The sequence below is a fragment of the Podarcis erhardii genome (genome assembly GCF_964252035.2).
Source record: "Podarcis erhardii genome assembly, chromosome: 3".
Classification (NCBI taxonomy): domain Eukaryota; kingdom Metazoa; phylum Chordata; class Lepidosauria; order Squamata; family Lacertidae; genus Podarcis; species Podarcis erhardii.
In genome coordinates, this window is record NC_138507.1 from 19,904,936 (window position 1) to 19,917,014 (window position 12,079).

The window sequence follows — 12,079 nt, forward strand, 5'->3', positions numbered from 1 at the left end:
TTTCTTTGTTAGTCCCAACTCTCTTTTATTATTTAGATAATCCCCAGATTGCAAGTTTGGGTTAGAGATTATCTGCTGATAACAGCAGGTGTCAAGGAAGTGAAGGAAACAGATGTTATTTAGTAACAGGAGGAAATCTTCTAGCAGTTCATTCCACCCCGTTCTTTTGGAAACAAGTTTAGTGGAGGTAAACAGAATACCTTCCTCAAGCAAAGCCTGTCTGGAATAGCTTTGGGAGATTATCTTTCAGGGCTCACATTCAGGGGCGTAGGAAAGGGGGAGCGGGGGAGTCATGGAAGGGGGGTGACAAATTATCAAGGAACAATTATTGCCCTACTAGGTCGGTTCATAAAAAACTTTTTTTTAATGCCTGCTCCAAGGGTCTTATCTTACTACGCTTGAGATTATATAGCTATATATGAAATTTCATGCATATCATTTAATATCTTGATCCTCCTCCACAAAAATAGTTGTTTACTTGGCCCTTTTCCTATGTCGTGAAGGCTGAAATTTCAATTCAGTGGAGCAAGATCTAGTGAGTGTTGGAAATGTAAAGAAACAGAGGGTACGTTCTCTCATACATGGTGGGAATGTAGGGAGGTTAAAAAAAAACTGAGAAATGATTTATAATGAAATTTTAAAAAAATGTTTAGAGTAACCTTTGTTAAAAAAAAACAGAAGCCTTTCGTTATGTATTGTAGGAGTGGAGATTCCAAAAGACCAGAAAAAATGGTTTATGTATGCTACAACGTTCGCCCGGATACTGGTAGCCCAAATGTGGAAAGAAGAAGTCCCGATCAAAGAAGATTGGCAAACCAAGTTAATGGACTATGCTGAAATGGCGAAACTAACTGGAAAGCTCAGAAATCAAGATGACAAGAAATTTTAAAAAGAATGGGAAATGTTTATTATGTATTTGCAAAAGAATTGTAAACAGGTGAATACATTGGCAGGGTTTTAAAAACACTTTTTAGAAATAGTACAGGAAATCTGAGGTAAAATAATAATAATAATTTGGAGCAGAAATGATATGAAGCTGAAAAGAAAACTTAAGAAACCAGGGGGAGGGAAGTCACGAGGTTCGGAGAATCCTGTTTTATGGATTTGACATTGTTTTTGTGTACAATTTTCTTTGTTTGTTACTGTGTTTTTTGTTGAAAATTTTATAAAAATATTATATATACAGGATGCTTGATTCACTTCTTATTATAATCTTCCATTTTTGTTTTGAAAGGCTTTTCCTTAAGTCACCCTCCCCCTACTTGACGCCCGTCAGATGTTTCAGAGCAGAACTCTTCAGCCAAATGAACTTGTTCAAGATCACAAAGGTTTGCCAAAATTAAATTAAAATAGCATTTTCCCCCCTCCTCATTCCAGTGACTCTGCCCCAAAACCTATGAAAATTGCTGGGCAGAATACTTGGGCTCAACTCTAGATTGGAGCCTAGAGAAGTTTATGTACCTCCTTCAAAGCACAGGCAAACAATAAACAATATTATTGATTATTATTATTTCTTAAGATTTATATCCCTCTTGGATGTAAAAAAAAAGTTCACAAAGAGAATAAAACAAAATTATCAGTAGAAAAAAGTAAAGACAATTCTTTAAAACATTCAGAAGAAAAAGCCAGCAATTAATGAAAGACAGATTAAAATATACATCAACATTTACATGTCTGGGTAGGCTGTCCAAAGCAAAAATGTTTTTAGCAGGTGCTGAAAAGAGTACAGTGATTATTCTGCCTTTGCCTGTGTAGATGCCCTAAGCATCTTGTATTTCATTTTGTACATGCTCACAGAAACGTACACCAGAACAGAGGTCTTCACTGTGTAATAAAGGGTTTATTGACTCTGGTGCTGTGCCCAAAGAATACCCCCCCCCCTGAGTCATTCTGCATATTTTCACTTGACTAATGCAAGGGAGTTTCTCAATAAGTAAAAATGAATGTACTTTGAGTTCTCTTATCACATCCCCTCCCCCCAGATAATGAACTATTGCAGCTAACAAACAAACACATGAATAATGTGAAGGTGTTTTGATTTAACTAGGCCATTGGTCCATTAGGCCCAGAATTGTCTACTTTTCTCCAGCTCTCCAACATATTTCCATAACCCACTTTCTGAAATCTCTTAACAAGAACTGAACTGGAACCTTTTGCCTGCAAACCATGTACTCAACCACTGAATTTCAGGTAACTTATACATGAATGTATTTTTTATTTTATTTTTTTATTTTTTTAGGGAAGGATAGATCATCTCCCCATGCTGTCTCAAGCCTAATACAGTGGTACCTCAGGTTAAGAACTTAATTCGTTCTGAAGGTCCGTTCTTAACCTGAAACTGTTCTTAATCTGAAGCAGCACTTTAGCTAATGGGGCCTCCTGCTGCTGCCGCACCACCGGAGCACGATTTCTGTTCTCATCCTGAAGCAAAGTTCTTAACTCGAGGTAATATTTCTGGGTTAGCGGAGTCTGTAACCTGAAGCGTATGTAACCTGAAGCGTATGTAACCCGAGGTACCACTGTACCTGTTTTAGCTAGGAATCCCACCAAACACCAGGGATATCTGCAGCTTTTAATGTACAGTGGATGCTCAAGTTGCGAACGTGATCATGCGGGACGCACGTTCACAACCCGCAGCGTTCGCAACCTGCAGTGGCGCATCTGCACACATGCTGGTTGCAATTCAGTGCTTCTCCGCATGCGCGAAGCACAATTTAGCGCTTCTGCGCATGCACGACCTCCAAAACCCGGAAGTAACCTGTTCCAATACTTCCAGGTTTTGGTGGGTCCGTAACCTGAAAAAACGCAACCTGAAGCTGTAACTGTATGACTGTATTATATAGCTGATTCCGATAACCAATTTGTAATCAGGAACAAACCTGTTGGATCTGTATACAGTGGTACCTCAGGTTAAGTACTTAATTCGTTCCAGAGGTCCGTTCTTAACCTGAAACTGTTCTTAACCTGAAGCACCATTTTAGCTAATGGGGCCTCCCGCTGCTGCCACACCGCTGGAGCCTGATTTCTGTTCTTATCCTGAAGCAAAGTTCTTAACCTGAAGCACTATTTCTGGGTTAGCGGAGTCTGTAACCTGAAGCGTATGTAACCTGAGGTACCACTGTATTTAATTTATATATTTCATCTTTGAAATATGGTGCTTACCTGGAGAGACTGAGGATACCATTCTTTGTAGTGCATCTCTACCTGCCATGCATGACAGAAACTGGGCATGATTTGTGGGAAACGGTGTCACTGGCCAAATTGGGACTTGTTGCTGGACCAAATCTGGGCTGTGGACTGAAGGTTCTGCATCTCTGCTACACACATTTATCTGGAGGTAGATGTCATTGAACTCAACCGGGCTTCCTTCTGAGCAGACATGTAAAGAATTGTGCTATGAATATAGACATATAAGGAAGGAGGGCCATGCCATTGTTTTCTTCTGTGTCTTGGTTTTTGGGGGGTGTTTCCTTTTGGATTAGCTTCGTAATCCTGTTTTGCTGGTATCCATTGGCAATTAACACGTTTGAGAGATTCTGTAACTCAGTTGTCAAGTGGTCTTTGTCAGCCAGGCGTTTGGTTCTGGAGATGAGAGTCTTGGCTACGGAGTTTATTTGTGCAGGGTGGTGGTGTGATTGTGCATGTAAGTAGCGGTTGTGGATACCAGCAAAACAGGATTACGAAGCTAATCCAAAAGGAAACACCCCCCAAAAACCAAGACACAGAAGAAAACAATGGCATGGCCCTCCTTCCTTATATCAAGGGCACTACAGATAAAATTAGCAAAATCCTCCATAAACACAATATCAAAACAGCCTTTTGCACCAACCAAAAAATAGCCAATATCCTCAGAAACCCCAAGGATAAAATCCAGTTGGAAAACCAAGGGATCTATGAAATACCCTGCAAAGTCTGCCCAGCCACGTACATTGGACAAACAAACAGACGAATAAATGCACGTATCGCAGAACACAAGAATGCCGTCAAAAAAGAAGAAAAAACTTCCTCTCTTTTCCAACACATGAAAGAAACAGGACACGAAATTAATTTTGCAGATTCCAAATTGCTCTTTAACACGGAACATCACCACAAGAGAATAATCATGGAAGCCATCGAGATAGAGAAACACCCTCACAACATGAACAAGCGTGACGACACATCCCGCTTGCCAGACATCTGGAAATTAGCCCTCCCCACAAAAACTGACACCAGATCCAGAGGCACACAGAACGCCAACACCAATCAACCACACCAGACCCAAACCCAGACCCTCTCCACAGATGAATTACAGACACCATCCAGTAGCCAATCCATGGTGGCACCTCCGGATGCTGCACCCCCTGCAATCCCTACACAGATCTGGCTGACACAAGCCACAAAACCACAGCTCGCCCCTATACACGAAGCCAAGCCAGAGCACAACTAAGTATAGTACAGCCATCTTCTCAGGAAAACTCTTCACAAAGTTCAAGAGGTCAAGACACAAAGACTTTAACAACAAATCCACACCTAATGACCCACCTAAGTGGTACTCAGGATATCACTCAAGAAATCACTCAAGATATCTCTCAAGTAATTAAGGAACAAAAGAAGAAAAGGCACACTAGCCTGGGAACTTCCTCTCTGCCCAGAACATTGGAGGCTATACACCACACCCCCTCTACAGTATTTATAGGAACTCAAACACTGAGATCCTGCTCTGTTCCAGTAACAAGAAGCCGAAAGCACCAGCCTGAAGATGACGAGTGAGACCTCGTCGAAACGTCGCCTAGACACCCCAACTTTTACACGGGAAGACACCCGAGGACACCAAAACCTGCATTCCTGTACCCGTGAAAATCTACGAAAGCATATATATATATATATATATATATATATATATATATATATATATAATATATAGTAAAGGTAAAGGGACCCCTGACCATTAGGTCCAGTCGTGACCGACTCTGGGGTTGTGGCACTCATCTCACTTTATTGGCCGAGGGAGCCAGCATACAGCTTCCAGGTCATGTGGCCAGAATGACTAAGCCGCTTCTGGTGAACCTGCCAGAGCGGTACCTGTTTATCTACTTGCACTTTGACATGCTTTCGAACTGCTAAGTTGGCAGGAGCAGGGACTGAGCAACGGGAGCTCACCCCATCGCGGGGATTCGAACCGCCGGCCTTCTGATCGGCAAGTCCTAGGCTCTGTGGTTTAACCCACAGTGCCACCCGTGTCCCACATAATATATATATATATATATATATATATATATATATATATATATATATATATATATAATATATAATCTATATATCTCTATAAATAATAATGATAAAAGCAATGATTCTACACTAGTACAAATGATGGACGATGTAGTAAGGTAGTACATGTTTTACACACACACACACACACCCTACCTTACTACATGGTCCATCATTTGTACTAATGTAGAATCATTGCTTTTATTAAATTGCTATGTTATGCAGTTCCTTTAGTTTACAACATATACCTGGTTCCTGATAGAGCATGCGACTCTTAATCTGAGGGTTGTGGGTTGAGCCCCACATTGGGCAAAAGATTCCTGCATTGCGGGGGGTTGGACTAGATGACCCTCACAGTCCCTTCTAACTCTGTAAGTCTATGATTCTATTGGGAAATAAATCTGTTTATATGACTATGTCCCCAAATGCTGCAGCTGAATGCTTGATGTAAAATAATACAGTGGTGCCTCGCAAGACGAAAAGAATCCATTCCGCGAGTCTCTTCGTCTAGCGGTTTCTTAGTCTTGCGAAGCAAGCCCATTAGCGGCTTAGCGGCTTTTAGCGGCTTAGAAAAAGGGGGGGGGGAGGGAAAAATAGTCGGAAAAACTCGCAAGACATTTTCATCTTGCGAAGCAAGCCCATAGGGAAATTTGTCTTGCGAAGCACCTCTAAAACGGAAAACCCTTTCGTCTAGCGGGTTTTTCGTCTTGCGAGGCATTCGTCTTGCAGGGCACCACTGTAATAGTATTCCTGCACCTAGAAAACTAGCCTGTCAGCAAGGAGGGTAAGCTAGAACTTTTCTCCTGGGCATTTTGCTTTCTATATGCAGGGATTTTAAATCATGTGAGCCCTCAGGTGCAGCCATGAAACAGGTTGACCTCTGCATCTACTTCTCCAGAGAACTAGACTCAGAGTATGTTTGCTTTGCTGAAATGCATAGTAAGGTCTTTCCAACCTAAACATTTCCGCATAAAATAACAGAGGGAGAATTCATTATGAATGTTAAAAGTCTCAGGGAATTCTGCATCCAATGCAGAAATCTGTTTGTCTGATTAATTGAAAAGACTGGATACATTTAACAAGATATAAAGTATGGGGTTTGACCCAAGTAAAATGGTTTCATATTCTCTGGAAAGTGTGTCTTGCATATAGACAAAAGCAATAATATTGAATTTCAGATCCTTGTGCATGTGTTAGGTTAACTCTGAGAGGCCATTTTAAAAACAGGTTTCCCCCCTCCATGTTAAAAAAAACCAACAACTTTATTCTGGGATGAACTAATCTGGGTAAAAATCACCGTCACACTACAGTGGACGCTTGGGTTGTGAACATGATCCATGCGGGAGGCACGTTCACAACCCGCAGCGTTCACAACCTGCAGTGCCGCATCTCTGCATGCGCATAGCTTGATTTAGTGCTTCTGGGCATGCACCGAAACCCAGAAGTAACCTGTTCTGGTACTTCCGGGTTCGGCGCAGTGCACAACCTGAAATCACACAACCCAAAGCATCTGTAACCAGAGGTATGACTGTATTGCAAACTTTCCATATGTGCAAGTATATCAGCCTTCCAGATGGAACAATTCTCCCTCTGCCCACATGCTCTTCTGTGGGTTCTTCTGTCTATGCTGGAGCCAATTTTCTGACAGTAAGAGCTGTTCGACAGTGGAATGGTCTCCCTCGGGAGGTTGTGGACTTTCCTTCCGCTGAGGTTTTTAAGCAGAGGTTGGATGGCCATCTGTCATGGATGCTTTCGCTGAGATTCCTGCATTGCAGACTAGATGACCCTTGGCGTCCCTTCCAACATTACAGTTCAACAATTCTATAATTTATATACAACAAGGTGAACTTAGTACAGTGGTATCTCGGGTTAAGTACTTAATTTGTTCCAGAGGTCCGTTCTTAACCTGAAACTGTTCTTAACCTGAAGCACCACTTTAGCGAATGGGGCCTCCTGCTGCCGCCGCACCGCCAGAGCCCGATTTCTGTTCTTATCCTGAAGCAAAGTTCTTAACCTGAAGCACTATTTCTGGGTTAGTGGAGTGTGTAACCTGAAGCATATGTAACCTGAACCGTATGTAACCCGCGGTACCACTGTAATGTAAGAAGAGGCTTTGTCTATAGTTGTGGTTTTCAACCAGTGTGCCATGGCACCCTGGGGTGCCTTGAAAGATGGTCAGGGGTGCCGAGGGCAACATTGGCCTCTGTCCCTCTTTCCTTTATTCCATCCTCTGATGCCCTCTTGCGTCTCTGCTTCCCAAAGGCTTGCACACCTGCTTATTGCAAGCTCCGCTACAAGCTACAAGCTCCACAGGCAAACGGTGCCTCTGGGGCTGGCCAGGGGGTGCTTCCCAGGCCCCTGTGGGGCAGTGGGAGGAGGCACCTCTCTTTGGGACAGGGGGCAGCTCAGAGAGTGGGGGCAGAAGCATTGGGGCCGCCCAGAGGACTCCCAAGCAGAGGGGAGAGGAGAGGAGGCTGAGGGAACACTCCACAAGGGAGTGTTCGAAAAAGGGTGAGAGGCTGGCAGCTCTGCAGGCAAGGGGTGACCTAACGAGGCTCCTGAGCCCCACAGGGGTGACACAGAAAGAATGTAGTTGGTCAAGGGAGCCACGGACTCAAAAAAGTTGAAAACCTCTGGTCTATAGGAAGTCCAAAAGCGGAAGAAAAGAGCTCTCTCTCCAATTGTGAATTCCAACTACACCTCGGTTGGTTGCCTTGGTTGCCCAGGGGGCCTGGTAGGAATTTTTATCCATTTGGGTAATTGGCTCCAGCCTCTTGGTTTTTTGCCTATCTCGTAGCAAATCGTCACAACTTTTGGGTATTGGCGGTTAGCCATTGGAATATGTGTCGTGTGTTGGAGGGCAGGTTGTGGCCAGCACCTAGCCCTCCCCTTTTGGGTATTCCGTTAAAGGGATCCGGCAGTCGTGGATCCTGTCCGATGCCCTGCTGGTGGCTAGGGCCATGGCACGACCCCGGTGACATCAGGGAAAGCTTCCAGTTGTATTTGCATCAACAAGCTCCTCCCGCTGGTTGTTAACCCACTAATGACCCCCACAGAGCAGGGTCGAGTCATGTAGAGACCGTTTCATCCAGTGCCTAAGCCAATACCATTCACATGCTGTAACCAATAAAGTTGTGACCTTATTTAGCCCATTAACCTAAAATACATGTGTCTTTGTGTCTTATTTATCTCCAAGTGGGTGGCGGGTCCTTGACTCACAACTCTGATATTCAGAGGCATAGCCCAAGGACTGGAACCCTGTCATGAACAGAGATCCAAAATATTCTCTGTGTGTCCCCTCCACCCATTTTTATTTTATTTTAGATTTACTTCTCCTTGTAATGTACATGCCCTTTCTTTCTGATGGAATCCTAAGGCTATAATAAAGTCCAGTAACCTGCTTTTCTCCTATTACGTAATAGAGATAGCATGCAGCGATATCAGCTCTTTATATATTGGCCCATCTTTTATGCCTGGCCCTTGAACTCCTACTGATACCAACCTTAATAAGTTTTCTCTGAAAATACGTAACGCCTTGGTAGGACCTAAGCTACCTTCTCCTGTGGGAAAACAAGATAAGGTTGCTACCTGGATATTGTTCTGTAAATGAGGAGGAGCAATTAGAGTTGGCAAAACTTTGTGAAGCCAGAACGAAAGGACCAGCATGTCCTGTTAAGCTACAAGAGCTCTCGGTTCTTCCCAGTGATAGTACTCTTATACTCTGCTCCCCCTCGCTCTTTCAGTCATGCACACATGCTGGGAAATCCTTTCAAAACAAGGCAGAGAGCCAGCCCTGCCGTGAAGCGTGGTGAATTGACCTGCTTTAGGTGGCACTAGATGAATGTATTAGCATCCAAATGGTATTATAACAAGACTACAAAGTGTTTGCCCCAGCAGGCCAGGTTAGGCTCTGCTTCAGGCAGCAAAATATGTTGGGCTGGCACCGGCTGGGTGTGCCATTGTAAGTGAATGCATCCATCATTCTTCTTCTTCTTCTTCTTCTTCTTCTTCTTCTTCTTCTTCTTTTTCACATAAGGGCGAAAGAAAGCACCTGTCTAGTCCATCATTCTTTCTTCACAGTGGCTAACCAGCTGCTTCTGGGATACGGGTGGCGCTGTGGTCTAAACCACTGAGCCTCTTGGGCTTGCTGATCAGAAGGTTGGCGGTTCGAATCCCCACGATAGGGTGAACTCCTGTTGCTCTGTCCCAGCTCCTGCCAACCTAGCAGTTTGAAAGCACACCAGTGCAAGTAAATAGGTACCACTGCAGCAGGAAGGTAAATGGCATTTCCATGTGCTCTAGTTTACATCACAGTGTTGTGTTGCACCAGAAGTGGTTTAGTCATGCTGGCCACGACCCGGAAAGCTGTCTGTGGACAAACACCGGCTCCCTTGGCCTGAAAGCAAGATGAGCGAGATGAGCGAGATGAGTGCCGCAACCCCATAGTTGCCTTTGATTGGACTCAACTGTCCAAGGGTCCTTTACTTTTACCTTTTACCTTTGCTTCTGGGAAGTCCACAAAAAAGGCCAACTCTACAATTCTGTGATTTCTATGAAGACACAAGCACAAAATACCATAGGATAACACTGAACAGATTATTATTCATTCAATAACAACTAGTACATGAGGATTTCTCATATGCACAACATTTTGATACGAGTAGGGTCTTTAAGTAAAATCTCCATTAATTATGTCTATGTCATTTAACTTGTTCTGAATTCCTGGAAGGGCAAATTATTTTCTTCCATCTCAGTTCCATGTGTGAGGAAGCTAAGGGTGGTGATTAACATAGTGTGAAGTAAGTAGGCCTTAAGTGCAAGGATCCTGCTTGCTCCTGCTCTGTGCCCCCTCCCTAAATCTGTTCCAATGGTTTTCCCAACCCTCTGGAGCAGATTTGGGGAGGGTGGGGACACACATGGGGGAAGGAGAGAGGCTGTTTCACTAGCAGCATTCCTTGCACTGACAGGAAAGGTTAGCAGAATTCCAACCCAATAGATAATATCTGCAAAACATGTTGTCACCTGCTCAGCCAAACCCAGGGGATTTTTTGAGCAGGAACCTGGGGGAACTGAGTTCCCTTACGTTTGTAAAATAAAATAATTACTTTTTTTTTGTCTGAGGCTGGAGCTAGAATGGATATACACCCAACTCCTGAGCCTATATCTGTAATCAATAAAGTTGTGGCCATTTCTAATCCAGATTACTGTCTGCTTGAGTTTATTAATCACATCTTACATTTAGCCTCTGCCGGTGTGTGTGTGTGTGTGTGTGTGTGTGGCACTTTGACTGGGCCCACAACAAACAAACAAACAAACAAACAAACAAACAAACAAACAAACAAACAAACAAACTTACTTCCTGGTGAGTTCCCCCATCTTTTTCCCAGAAAAAAAGAGCACTGCCCAGACCAATTCATTATCCATTAATTATTAGGCTAAAAATTAAAGTGCAGTACCTGAAGATATTGTTCTGGAGAAAGCAACTCTGGCTGTGCTCACACCGAGCCTTTGAAGCACATCCAAAGCACATTCTTTCCCTCAATGAATTCTGGGCACTGTAGTTTGTTAAGGATTGCAGGGAATTGTAAATCTGTGAGGGGTAAACTATAGTGCCCATAATTCTTTGAGGGAAAGGAAGGGGTTCTTTAAAGGTATGGTGTGTACACCTTCTTTAACAGGAAACTTCAAAGGGCCTGCGTGTGCTCTTATATGGCCTCCCTCCAGAAAAAACAAACAAAAACTCGCCCTACAATGCTGGGCATTTGCCAGCAGTTAAGAAGGCACACTTCACATAAAACGAAAGATCCCAGCGCTAAACCACTTATAGGTTTTATTACAATCAAGCAGTATATACATTATGCTAAATAAATAAATAATTATGCTATGGTCCTCCAGTCAACCTCAGTTAAGGTAAGCTGATACATAAGGAGCAGAGATAAAAAGTAAGGACAAAGTAAAGCAATTGAAATGATATCTACGGGCATGCAGATAACAGAGACATAAAACTTACCTTGACATTAATTTTAATAAATCCATGAACTCAGATGTGATAGTGAAGTAAAATTCTCCTGGCGAGTCACTAAAGGTGCTTCCCTCCCTCAGCTAAAAGGCAATCAAACTCCCAATTATTACTCAATTGATTTTTTTTAAATGACTTGCTAAAATTTGTCAGCTGGAGCCATCGGTGATGGTCAGATATGACTGAGCAATAAACCTTTCCTTTGGTTATAAAACAAATACAAGCTATTCCCTGTATAGTTTAAGTAAGCAGTCTGGAAAAAACTGTGGATTAATGTTGGGAAGGATGTGAAACAAAAAGTAATTTTGTTCATTTTGTTGGAGGTGTGAGTTAAACAGCAGGATTTGAGGACGCATTCCTCTTGTACATAATGATGTGCAGAAATACCCTGTTCATAATAGTCGACAACAAATTAACGTATTAATTAAGAACCACACAGTTTCATCAATGGTCTCTGTATGAGCACCGATGCTCTAGTGAGCACCTAGAAATGATATTTATTTATTTGTGGATTTATGATGCACAGTTTTAATAAAAAAAATAGAGAAAGGTGGGATACAACATATAAAAAATAAAATCAACAAAGATATCCATAAAAACTTTAATAAATACTGACTGCAGAAAGGCAACAGCCAATTTATGTGTGTCCAGTTGATGTGTATGGGACACAGGTGATGCTGTGGGTTAACCCACAGAGCCTAGGACTTGTCGATCAGAAGGTCGGCAGTTCGAGTCCCCGCGACGGGGTGAGCTCCCGTTGCTCAGTCCCTGCTCTTGCCAACCTAGCAGTTCAAAAGCACGTCAAAGTGCAAG